We start from the raw sequence: 13,715 nt of genomic DNA, 5'->3' as shown, positions 1-13,715 counted from the left end.
CAACTTCCTGTTTCGATGGCGAAACGCACAAAATGGCCGCCCCGCCACGGCCATGCCCTATGACGAAAAGTTTTTCTTTTAATAAGTTTTCATCTCTAAGGTCTTAAGATGGCACAGACCAAATTTAAAGTTGATCGGATGAAATCACTAGGAGGAGTTCGTAAAGTACGACGTTATGTGGAAATGGCCAAAATCGCACTAATTTCGAACTTACAATTTAAAATGGCGGCTTCCTGTTGGGTTTAGGGTATGGTTCAAATTACCTTTTTTGTACGTCTTGACATGCTACATATCTGTACCACTTTTCGTTAGGCTACGTTAAACGTACTGCAGGGGCTCAATTTTTTTTACGTTTTCTAGGGGGCGCCAGCCAGCCATTTTTGTGCGCCTATTCCCGAAACTGTTAAAATACGTACATTTTCACCAGGTTTGATGCGACCGCCAATTTTTGTGAGTTTTTGAGCATGTAAAGCCCCTCGAAAAGGCGATTCATTTGCAGGAAGAAATAAATAATAATAATTCCTTCAGTTTCAAAAGGGCCTTCGCCACTGTCGGCACTCGGGCCTAAATACTTTTAAACGAACGGTCATGTATAGAGCAATGCAAGAATGGAATGTGTTACCTGAACAAATAACCCAAGAAAGCCGTAAAAGGAGATTTAAAAGTTTAGTTAAAACATATCTATTGATTAGAGAAGTTGAGTAAACAAAGAAACAACATTGGTTGAGGTTTAACAATATATGTTATATGTGTCCAGAGAGGATGAAAGAGATGTAGACTAAAGATGTGTTCCACCTAAATGTAAAGAATGCCCGATGACTGTACTTGTGGAGCTGTCTATGTGTCTGTCCTTGTCTCATGTGTGTATTTTGTTATTTTATGTGAGTTGTGTCATGTGTGTATGTTTAGTTTTTGTCTTATAATTTTCATTTTTTATTGTTTATGATGTTGTTATGTGTATTTATTATTGCATTGCCACATTTTCAATAGAGTTACAAGGACCTCAGGAAGAATAACACCTGCAATGCAGGAGGTAATGAGGATCCTAAATAAACAAACAAAAAATCTGTTCTGTTTTTCCTGAACTCATCGTTATGAATGTATGTTTGGCTTGGTTTATTTCCTGTATTATTTTGTAGTGTTTGGTTTCATTTGTCTTGTTTTAGCTTTGTTTCCTGTTTGAGTCTGATTTGTCCCTAGTATGGTTCACCTGTTGGCCCCCTCCCTGCTCGTTTGGCCCTGTGTTTAATGTCCTTGCCATGTCATCATTGTTGTCAAGTGCAGTTGAGACAAGTCTCTGTGTTTCTGTCTGAAGAAATATTGAACTGAGTTTGTCAGGTCTTTCTCAACAAATACCGGTGAGTGCAGCTGATTATATTTACTGTTTTAACAAACAGCATTAAAACTAAACTTACAGCTAAATGTAGCAGCTTTATTCAAACAGGAAGTTACACTCTTCATTTTTTTAAATGACACTCGGATAACTCACTTCAAGGTGTAACATTTTCGCATTAAAATGTCTAAAAAGACTAGACCTATGTCATATATGTTCTTGAGCTGTGTATTTACATTATCCCAAATGTTTCAAAAAATGTTCAAAACCAGATAAATCAGTCACTTTAAGCAAGGTAACGGCAGTGAGGCTAAAATAGAGAAGTCATGGCATCTTATTATTGGTGTACAAAGAATATGCCAGTAATACATTGTCTGGCCATGGCAGGGGAAGTTTTAGAGCGTTGGCTACACACTGACCTGTCAATCAGGACAGAGGCTTAGCAATGCTAACCATGCTAACGCTGTGGACATAAAAGACACCGGATCTTGTTTTAGGATCTTGTTGTAGGTCTGTGTTTTTATTTTAAACTTTGACCCTCTCTCTGTGTGTTTTCACTTCATCAAAGTAAATTGGAACATTAACTTGTCCATGACTCCTTGAACATTATTTCTGCCTGAGTCACGTAGTGTGGGTTGTCTCCCAAGATCCCACACTACTTCACAACATCATCAGTCTGTCATTTGTTATTGTTTTGATTGAGAGACCCTGAGCGATAGATATATCATACTGTGTGCTTAAGTGTTTAATTTTGTCAAAATTGCAGTAATCATACTTTGAACATTTTTATTCATCTGGCAATTATGTAACAACATTTAATAATACTTTTTGTTCTCAGTGTGTAGAAATGGCTACTGTGAACTGTCTGATTAGTTTCTGTGCTCCGTCTGGATATGTTCACTTATTATTTTGTTACATTTCTGAGGGGCTTAGGATGCTTGAAAACTTGTGAAAGTAAGCACACATCGGAACTGGTGAAATTTGTAAAGTTCTGCAGTGATTGGGCTCGGGCGTGGCCAGCAAGCTCCATTGCGCCCCCTAACAAACGCCAGGGTTGGGATAAAGTTCATTTTCATGAAATTTGGGGGGATCATGGCTCTCATCTTAACAAACTACTAATATAACAAACTAATATAAACCTTTTGATATTTTACAAACACGTTTGAGGACTTTAGGATGCATGAAAACTCACAAAACTTTGGACCCATATTTAAAGTAGTAATTATTTTGATCTGATATCACATTTGGACTTGGGAGTGGCACGTCAGCTCTAAAGAGCCCGCCTGCCCCCTCCATTTACTTTGTTTTAATTTTGCGCACACATAAAACCTTTGAACGTTGCGAGAATATTCAGAGTGGGTTCATGCATGTTTAGCGCTCCCTTATGCGTGGAAGGCCTTAGTTGTAACAAAGTTCCTCTTATATTAACAAAATGATGAACCCACATTGGTCTCATCATTTTGGACATGTTTCCAAAATGCTCTCATTAGCTCCACCCAACTGGAAGTCATCCATATTGAATTTTGTCAGTTTTTTTTCATGTATTTATTGACTTCCTCCTAGAGGGGTTTATTGGATTAATTTTGTTGGCATAGCCCTTTTGAATAATGTGACGCTAATTCGCGTAGCATTAGTCGATACCTCGAACGTTTATGTCGGCCGTTTCCAGGTATCAAACGTTTTGGGATTTTTCCACAACAACACATCCATCTCAAATTGGGTCAAAAGAATCCCAAGACCTTCACGGTGCCAAATTTGGAAGCTTTTGTGTTTTTGTGGAATGATGTGCTGTGTTGGACAATTTGAATGTTTCGCCATAACACAGGAAGCTGTTAACTTGAATTAAAATAGTCCAATCTGCCACAAATATTTGAAGGCATCTACACAACTTTATTAAGTCATAGTCATAGCGCCACCTACTGACAACAGAATGTTAGTTGTATGTTACACAGATCATCCAATTTACATGATGTGGTCTACATATGATACACAGCAACATGACGTTTCATTAATGTGTTCTCTAGTGCCACATAGTGGACACAAGAAGTGGTACAAAACTTTTTACATTTTTAGCGACACATGCTCAACGCAGGAAATAACTTATAATTCATGCACACAGTGTCTAATGATCCTGGAGAATGCAAGAGCCACGTTGACTGGCGCTCCATCAGTATCCCCGACCCGAATGTGCAAGGACACGTTCATCAATGATTGCAACATTAAATAACCTATATTTTGAATAATGTTTTTCCTTTTCTTTCACACTGTGTAGATATGGATGCTGCAAACTATCTGCAATCTCAAGATCAGTTTCTGTGCTCCATCTGTCTGGATGTGTTCACTGATCCTGTCGACATACCATGTGGACACAACTTCTGCCAGAACTGCATCATGTTGTTCCTCTGAAAGAAGAATATGAAGGAAAGAAGGCAGAGAAGGGGAAGACAGGGGCTGAAATTCAGCAGATGATCCAGAAGAGACAACTGAAGATTCAGGAGGTCAAACACTCAGTCATCCTCAGTGAGGAAGATGCAGGCAGAGAGATAGCAGAAGGTGTTCAGGACTCTGAAGGTGTCTGTTGAGAGAGGCCTGAATGTGCTCATCGACACGATCAAAGAGAAGCAGAAAACAACAGAAAAACAGGCCGAAGCTTTAATCAAAGAGCTGGAACAGGAAATCTCTGAGCTGATGAAGAGGAGCACTGAGGTGGAGCAGGTGTTACACTCTGAAGACCACCTCCATCTTCTCCAGAGTGCCCAGTCCCTAAACATCCAACAACCTCCACCCACCAAGGACTGGACAGAGGTCAGCGTCCGTCCATCATATGAGGGGACTGTGGTGAAAGCTGTGGTTCAGCTGGAGGAGACAGTGAAGAGATGAAAAAGCTGCTCGCTGAGTCTGAGCTGAAGAGGGTCCAGCAGTATGCAGTTGATGTGACTCTTGATCCTGATACAGCATATCCCTAGCTCATGCTGTCTGATGGGAAACAAGTGAATCACGGTGATGTGAGGAAAAATCTCCCAGACCACCGAAAGATATTTTCTAACGATTCTTGTGTTTTAGGAAAGCAGAGTTTCTCTTCAGGCAGATTTTACTTTGAGGTTCAAGTTAAAGGAAATACTGATTGGGATTTAGGAGTTGCCAGAGATTCGATTGACAGGAAGGGAATCATCATACTGAGCCCTCAGAAAGGTTTCTGGACTATATGGTTGAGGAATGGAAATAAGTAGGAGGCTAATGCTGGCACTCCAGTCCGTCTCTCTCTGAAGTCTCCTCCTCAGAAGGTGGGGGTGTTTGTGGATTATGAGGAGGGTCTGGTCTCCTTTTAATATGTAGATGCTGCAGCTCTTATCTACTCCTTTACTGGCTGCTCCTTCACTGAGAAACTCTTCCCATACTTCAGTCCCAGTAGTAATGACGATGGTAAAAACTCTGCCCCTCTGATCATCTCTCCTGTCAGAGTAAACTAATCACTGATCTAATTTCATGTATTGATTTATTTTTAATCAAGGGAACAAATGTACATATTCATATATTTTACATCTTATTTTCTACAGAATCTGTTTCCTGTGGTGACTGATTTACACTTCATTACATTTATTATCATATGGTTAAATGTGCAGCAATTCTTTGCACAGTAAATCAAACTTCATCTTGACATATGTGGTGTCTTTAGAAACTGATTTCTTCTGGAAGTTATAATAAATGTCTGTGGGTTTAACAGAGGTTTAAATAGATATCGTCCATATAACATGTGAAAAGTGTTTTGGATAATTACTGTTTACTTTGGCCAGTTTCTATTTGTTTCATTAATTCTGTAAGATGGTTTTTGGGTCAAAGAAATCTGTAAATATGTGATTGTAAAATTAAAAACTAAAATAAAGCAGTTGTTGATCACAAGACCTGAGTAAGCAGTGACTTGAGCACTGGAAGAAAATGTACAGTAAGCAGAGCTTTGTTAGCAGTGCTGTTCTTTTATATCAACTGGTCTACACAACAGGATGTGGACATATTCTAATACAATCTTTTGCAGATATCTAGAAAGTTCTTTGTAAATAGGAATAATTCAATTCAGATCCTGCAATAAATATCCAGTTTAGGTACTAAATGTTAAAACAGCCACATAGTTTTGACTAGTACAATCAAAGTTGTATATATAGAAACAATTGCTACAAGTAAGAATGTTATTGTGGATATCTTTAATTATCAATCTGACTAGTTGGAATATAATTTTGACTAGGAGAAATGCTATTATAAATATCTAGAATGTAATTACAGATAGGAGTGTGGTTTGATTAAATGTTAAAATGGCCTGCCATAGCACCTAAGACATTTTTCCTGTTTTCATATATAGTTGTTGTGCAGAGCTTCTTCTTGCAGGTAACAAGACTTACAATAACAATAACTTTAGTTTTTTTTTGTTGTAAGTTGACCTTATTGTTTAAAGCCAAATTGCAATACTGACAACAAATGTATCATCTCTCTGAAAGTGTCAAACAACAATAATTAAGTGCAGGGTATTAATTTAAACTCTGAACATTTTGTCAGAGCTGACAGCCTTCCTCATGTCTGAGCACATCTCCATGACTCCCTGCTATACTGCAGCAGCAACAACAGGCCTCTATGTAGACCACTAACTGCTGTTGTGACACAGAACGACCACTAGATGGATCACAACACAAAGGAATGATGAGACAAAGTTACTGCACTGCTGCCACGCTGACCACCAAAACAAACAAAATTGCAGCAACAGCCTTTTTCAGTTTAGTGGGAAGATTTTTGTTGAGATTTTTCAAAAAGATTTTTTTAAGTGTTATTTATTCCAATAGCACCAAAAGAATGATCATGATTTATTGCCATTTGCAAAATAAACCAATTCTTAGTGAAACTAAGTCCCTCTCCTTGGTGCTTATTCTAAATATATACTTGAAACTAGAAACATGCACTTTGTAGCAGAGTCTCCTTTACTGATGGTGATTAACCTGGTGAATGCTAAAAAGTCTCTGTGTGAACTGATTACTTGTTGAGTATTTATTAAATCTATTAAACAATTTCGTAAGGGAAATAAAATAAATAGGTAAAGTAGTCAGAAATGTGTTAATATAGGTCTATTTAACATTTTGTTTAAATATCTATTACTATTACTATCAGGCCTTTTTTCTTTGAGCCTCTGCCACCCAAAATGTACGTCCCTGCTGGAGCCCTAGAAGCCACCTCCGCCCCGCTCCACACCTGAGTGTGTTACTAAAATCATATCTAAATATGAGGAAACAAAACCTAAAAGAACAGAGCGGAGGTGAAGAGGCAGAGCAACACTGGACAGACAACACTTGTTTCCTTGGAATGAAATCCGAGGTTTGAACATGTTGTCACGAGTTAATTAACCTGTTTTTTCCTTCTTGTTTTTTGGCTTCAGTGGTTCTGCAGTTTAAACTGTTCAGAGGTCACAGTTGTAGTAAAGAAATGTGTTGTTGAATGCATTTCATTACATAGGCCCGCATTCAGGGCTTGACATTCCCCAATCTGGCTATTATTTAGTTAGTGACGCAGCATTTTTGCTAGCTACTATTTTGTGGGAAATTACATTATTATAAATATAGTTGTATTTGATTAGAGTTGACTGTGGTGTGCTTCAATTCACTTGAACTAGAATTACAACCTTTTTAAATGTAAATGACCACCCAAATGTAGGCTATAACAGTGATGAAATATTCAGCTGTGATGAGGTTGTGCGTTTGGGGCGCATGTTCGTGGGGAGTTGGGGGTGGCCTGCTCACAGGTCGCCCTTCAAACCTGCTGGTTTACCGTGCATTGAATTCACCTGAGGAAGGTCTGTGTGACCGAAACGTTGTGAAATAAAGTATTTGCATGCGTAATGGACAGTGTGCGGGACTTCTTCAACAGGTGTTACCGTGCATAGAGACCTGCTGCATGAAGACGAAGGGTGAGTTGTTGTTTTAGGCTAACTATGTTTCTGTAATAAATCTGGATACATTAAAAAAGCTATACAGTATCATGGTTTCAAGTGCCTTAGCTTGCTCACACAAAGCTAACATTAGCTTACCAACAGTCCTTTTCTAATCACCAGTACCAACGGGGTTAGTCAGAAACAAGAAATTTACACCTCACAGCTCAGTGATTCCCCTCAAAATTATCTCACATAGAAGTTATCATATGTCATATGACACTTCTAGATATAAAGGTGTTAGGATGAGTCAGATGAACACAGACAGCAGCAGCATCTGTCAGTCTAAAGACGAAGGTACGATGTCTCTTTGACCTCAGAACCTTTTCTGACAGCCATGGTCTCACAGAATTCCGTGAAATGATCACAAACTCTTAACACCGCATTACATGGTGGTGGCATGGAATGTGTGAAATTCAGTGTGGCCACCACGGAAAACAATGGCAATGTAAAGTTAATGAGAAGATGATGTAGCATTAAGAACGACTATGGTAGTATGAAAGCCCGAAAATCCACGTAGGGAGGTTGGTTGGGGTGGTGGATGGGTCAAACAACACAGGACAACTGCCTCACCGATATTCAAACCTGGATGCAAATCAACTTCCTCCATCTCAACAATAAATCTGACTTGATGCTCATCGGCCCGAAATCCCTGACAAAGAACACCCATAACTTCGGTCTTACTGTCAACAACTCCACCCTGTCTCTATCCCCACACCTCCGTAACCTGGGAGTCATCTTTGACAGCAACCTCACTTTTGAAAACCACATCAACCAAATAACCAGAACTGCCTTCTTTCACCTCAAAAACATTGCCCATCTCCACCCATCACTCACCTTTTCTGCTGCCGAAACTTTGATTCACACCTTCATCACTTCCATAATTGACTATTGCAACAGCATCCTATATGGTTCACCTACAAAGCCTTAAATAAACTCCAATACATCCAAAATACTGCTGCCTGTCTTCTCACCTACACCCGTTCCCATGATCACATTACTCCCGTCCATCAGAATTTCCACTGGCTCCCTGTTTCCCAAGGCATCCAGTTTAAATTCCTCCTCCCCCACAAAGCCCTCCATAACCAGGCTCCTTCCTACCTCATAGACATGCTCCACCACCACAATGCCCCCCATAACCTCTGCTCCTCTGACACAAACCTCCTCTCCCTACCACTCTTTAATCGGACTTAAGTTTACCAGAACACAATGATCAATCTGAGACGAATAGTTCAGTTAAAGAAATTTACTGAGTCCAGCATAAACGTTACCACAAAATTGTGGGTTCATAAACAGCATTTAAGTTTCCCTGGCATCAGACATTTAAGTCAGAGTTGGACCATTAAGATCTCATCTGAAAATTAACTCTAATCTAAGTTTTCCCTGTGTGGACCAAGCACCGTACCTGAGGTGACAGAGCTTTCATTTGAGGTTTTATTGCTTATCTGTTTTTAAGGTGCTATATGTGCTGGTTTTACTGTACAGTGTCTTTGAGTACCATGTAAAGTGCTATATTTAGGGCCCGAGCGCCGACAGCGGCGAAGGCCCTATTGAAACTGAAGGAATTATTATTCTTTTTCCCGGCAAATGAATTGGCTTTTTGAGGGGCTTAACATATTCAAAAACTCACCAAATTTGGCGGTCGCATCAAGTCTGGTGAAAATTTACGTATTTTAAGGGTTTCGGGAATAGGCGCCCAAAAATGGCTCGCTAGCGCCCCCTACAAAGTTAAAAAAATTGAGCCCCTGCAGTGCGTTTAACGTAGACTCACGAAATTTGGTATAAATGTGTAACAAGTCAGGACGCACACAAAACGTCATTGAAGCCATATCCTAAACCCAACAGGAAGTCCGCCATTTCGAATTGAAAGTTCGAAATTAGTGCGATTTTGGCCATTTCCACATGTCGTACTTTAACGAACTCCTCCTAGAGATTTCATCTGATCAACTTCAAATTCGGTCTGTGCCATCTTAAGACATTAACGATGAAAAGTTGTTAAAAGAAAAACTTTTCGTCATAGGGCGTGGCTGTGGCGGGGCGGCCATTTTGTGCGTTTCGCCACCGAAACAGGAAGTGGGTGTAACTCAAGTGTACATTGTCCGATTGGCTCGAAACTTTTCAGGATTCATAAGAGTCCAACCCTAAGGACAAATAAAGGCCGATATTTACTTAAAGTCATAGCGCCCCCTAGTGGCAACAGGAAGTAGGCCCAAAAGACAAGGTGCTATACTTTAACGAACTCCTCCTAGAGATTTCATCCGATGGACTTCAAACTTGGTCTCTATCATCCCAACACCTTAAAGATGAAAAGTTATTAAAAGAAAAACTTTTCGTCTGACGGTGTGGGCGTGGCGTGGCGGCCATTTTGAGTGTTTAGCGATGAACAAAGAAGTTGTTGTAACTTGAGTGTACGTTGTCGTATCTGCCCGAAAATTCTCACGATTGACAAGGGTCCAGGCCTGCGGACACCTACAGGCCATATTTGACTTTTGGTCATAGCGCCCCCCGCTGGCAACAGGAAATGCACCTTATATGACAAACATCATCTGATTTACATGAAACTTAGAATGTGTGGTCTACATGTGATAATGAGCTGGTCCCTATGATATAACCACGCCCACTTACTCAGGCCACGCCCCTTTCATAACATTTGAACCGTTTAAGGTAGAGTTTTGTGTGAGGTGTCATTGAACTCAGCAGAGAGTTGCTTCTTCATTGGTGATGGTTTGGCCCGCCCCCTATGCTTAAGCCACGCCCCCTTTAATAACATTTGAATGATTTAAGGTTGACCATTGTGTGAGGTATCAATGAACTCAGCAGAGAGTTCCTTCTTCATTGGTGATGGTTTGGCCCGCCCCCTATGTTCAAGCCACGCCCCCTTTCATAAATGCTGACCCATCTAAGGTAGAGTCTTGTGTGAGGTATCATTGAACGCAGCAGGGAGTTCCCTTTTCATTGGTGACGATTTGCGGTGTCTGAGTGCCGCGCAAATGCACGGTCGCAAGGAGCGCCGACCGCCGGTAACCCCGATGCGCGCAGAGGAGCGAGGGCCCGTCCATCGCTGCTTGCAGCTTTAATAATAAAATGTATTTTGTTATTGTTATTATTATTATTATTATTATTATTATTATTATTATTATTATAAATATATACTTGAAACTAGAAACATGCACATTGTAACAGTCTCCTTTGCTGATGGTGATTAACCTGGTGAATGCTAAAAACTCTCTGTGTGAACTGATTACTTGTTGAGTAAAACACTTGCAAACAATTGCGTAAGGGAAATAAAATGAATTGGTAAGGTAGTCAGAAATGTGCTTTCTGATTTATCCACATTCCACTATAACAGCAGTAACATACTGTCAAAAGGCTTTAGCTTAACGTACAGAAATATAGTTATCCTAAAACTGACATTTGGAGTTTTGACTTGGTTACAAAATTCTTAAGTTTCAATTACAGAAGTATACAGTAGTTAGCCTAAAACTAGTCTTGCTTTGCCAGACCTTCCTCCACAACGCCTATGGATAGCATGGTTCAAAATGGTTGTACTTAGTGTCTTAATTAATCATAGGTGTGTTTTGGCCGTAACATGCAAAAAACAAATCAGTGTGTCATCTCCCATTCCCGTTAAAAGCCAGGCGCGTTTGTACCTTGGCGCATTGCTATTATGATGGAGGATTTGCCGTATTTTTATTCTTCTTCATGTGTGTGTGCTGCTATGCGTCCCTGTGTGTGTAACAAGCATAGGGTGCGCGCGCTATGCACGAGCCTAGGCACATTTTACTAATACGCTGTTAAAATAACAATGAAATGCTGCGTTATTGACTTTAGACCAGGTTTTTGTTGGTCAATGGCGCGATCGCTTTCCGCTGCCTCAAGATAGCAATACTCCCAGAATACACCTGAACACACCTCCCTGTAAGACCAGCACGCCCAGAGTGCACCTGGACACACCTCCCTGTAAGACCAGCACGCCCAGAATGCACCTGAACACACCTGAACACACGTGAACACACCTCCCTGTAAGACCAGCACGCCCATGGGCGCACAGATGGGTGCAGGTGCATTTGCTGTTTAAACGACGTGGGCGCTGGACGGTCTAAAAATAGCTAAGACACTTGCGATAGATAGGGCCTTCAGGCTTTGTGTGTTTTAGCCCACACAGTCTGTAAATAGCTATTCATATTTAAACTACTCCTGACAGATCAAAACTTAAATCACACCGTATTTATTATTTATTGACTCTATTGGTTTATCAAGACATGTCACTGATGGTTAATGGAGACATCATGTTTGATTTTGGGCATCTGATATTAGTTTGCATAATTGGTCAATGGCAAAAAATACAAAAGCGTTCTAGAAGTGTTTTTAACTGTAAATTAAAAACTTTTTCTTTTAAATTAGTTTTTTTTGAGCTTCGACTTTTCAAAATAAAAGCTTGCGTCTGGTCTGCTACGTTTTCGTACTTTGGTGTTTTGGATGATTTTGAACTAAACAGTACGGCAATCATGCTAATGAATACAATTATTTTTCAGCAGATGTCTTTGTTACAACACGATGGAGCTAGCAAAGGAGTTTTGTGTTTATGTGTGCGAGCAGGATTTGAGATTCGAGTTTGGGAAATCCCAAGGTGGCTGACTAAACAGGGAGGGACCCATCTGCTAGCGATGGTGGGCCGAGACTGAGAGCTACATGGAAAAATATGCACCAAACAAGCCACTTTGAAATGTTGCTGTTTTCATGAAAACAAAAGTTCGGTGACCCTCCCCCCTAGACTAAAAAACTTTGGGTGACCCTCCCCTCAACAAAGAATAAAAAGACATGACCCTCCGCTATTTTCCTCAGGTGGTCCATTCCATAAAATACCGAACAGTCCCTTACGCCTTTTTTCTTTGAGCCCCTGCCACCCAAAATGTCTGAGCACGTCCCTGCTGGAGCCCTAGAAGCCACCCCCCCACCAGAGTGTGTTAGTAAAATCATATCTAAATATGAGGAAACAAAAGCTTAAAAACAGAGTGGTGGTGAAGAGGTGGAGCAACACTGGACAGACAACAGTCCAACGTCAGTTTCCTTGGAATGAAACTCGAGGTTTGTACATGTTGTCACGAGTTCATTAACCTTTTTTGTATCTTCTTGTTTTTGGGCTTCAGTGTTTCTGCAGTTTAAACTCTTTGGAGGTCACACCTGTAGTAAATTGGTAAGGTAGTCAGAAATGTGTTTTTGTTTGCATGTCCTTACATAGGCCTACATTCAGGGCTTAACATTCCTCACTGTGTGTAGCTTGCTAGCTCGAACTTTGTTGTTTCCCGAAGACCAAAAAAATACACACTTCACAGCTCAGTGTTTCCCCTCAAAATAAAATAACTAAAGTAATAAAAAACGTACAAGGAAACAAAACCTAACAACAGAGCTGCAGTAAGAGGCGAGTCAGTGCTGGACGGACAACATTCCTACTTCAGTTTCCTTGGAATAAAACTTGAGGTTTGTACATGTTGTTATGAGTTCAGACTGTTCTGACCTCATAACAATTAACCTGAAAACTGTCCAATCAGAGCGCTGACTGGCAGCACTACAGGTGTGACTGGGTCCTGCTCACATGTCATATGACAGTTCTAGATATAAAGGTGTTAGGATGAGTCAGATGAACACAGACAGCAGCAGCATCTGTCAGTGTCTGCTGATGAAGGTGCCACGTCTCTTTGACCTCATCTGAACGGGACTTTAACAGTGGAGCAGCCTGACAGGTAACATTACACACCTTTGATGAAGAAACTCAACTATCATTTGTGATATTTTGGGGCTACATAATATACTTTAAGATGAGAGTAGTGATACATTCTTTCAGCACAATTGTAAACTGTTTGTAGATCTGAAGTAACTCAGTAATTATTCTATGATGTGTGATGTTTTGGCCAAAATTAGCCTTTTTATTTTCAGTTGAGTAACATTTAATCAGCACCAGGAAACAAGTTAAATTTTAATCTCCGCTGATTTCACTGCTGAGATATGAGGGAGTGTCAGAACGTCTCCATCAGCCTGAATACTTTATTCTCTGAAACTTGGATCAGTTATTTGTTCTCTGACTCTACAAAACTACTCAGAACCGTTTGTGAAGGCAGAGAGTTGTTTTTAATTGGCAGGTGTGTGTCACAAACTTCATTTTTTTTTTTATTATTATTATTATTATTATTATTATTATTATCAGCATAGCAGTCTTTTAATCCTGAACTATAGACTGAATAAAAACACATCCAGAGGTTTCTGAAGGGACAAGTTGAAACCTGCAGTTTGTCTCTGTCAGTTACTGGAGGTGGGTTGGGTGGAGCTGAGGTGTGATAGGCTGGGACAGTTTATGGTGTTTTGGTTTGTCAGGACTGCCACATAAATAACTTCAGTCAAGAATCTGTTAAAATGACA

General features: G+C 40.2%; 2 protein-coding genes across 2 annotated transcripts in view; both read left to right on the top strand.

Moving 5' to 3' along the window:
• The window catches only part of LOC116048446 (VPS10 domain-containing receptor SorCS3-like), a 1,378,075-nt gene that overhangs the window by 224,635 nt on the left and 1,139,725 nt on the right, over positions 1 to 13,715 (top strand). The window lies entirely within an intron of this gene.
• The window catches only part of LOC116058477 (E3 ubiquitin-protein ligase TRIM21-like), a 72,075-nt gene continuing 59,628 nt past the window's right edge, over positions 1,269 to 13,715 (top strand). Inside the window, exon 1 of the mRNA XM_036000492.1 lies at positions 1,269 to 1,358. The gene's annotated coding sequence lies outside the window, so the exon portion shown is untranslated. The remainder of the gene's footprint in view (positions 1,359 to 13,715) is intronic.

The sequence above is a fragment of the Sander lucioperca genome, chromosome 4 (assembly GCF_008315115.2).
Source record: "Sander lucioperca isolate FBNREF2018 chromosome 4, SLUC_FBN_1.2, whole genome shotgun sequence".
Lineage (NCBI taxonomy): Eukaryota > Metazoa > Chordata > Actinopteri > Perciformes > Percidae > Sander > Sander lucioperca.
Note: the sequence above shows the minus strand (reverse complement) of the source record. Positions and strands in the feature narration are given on the sequence as shown.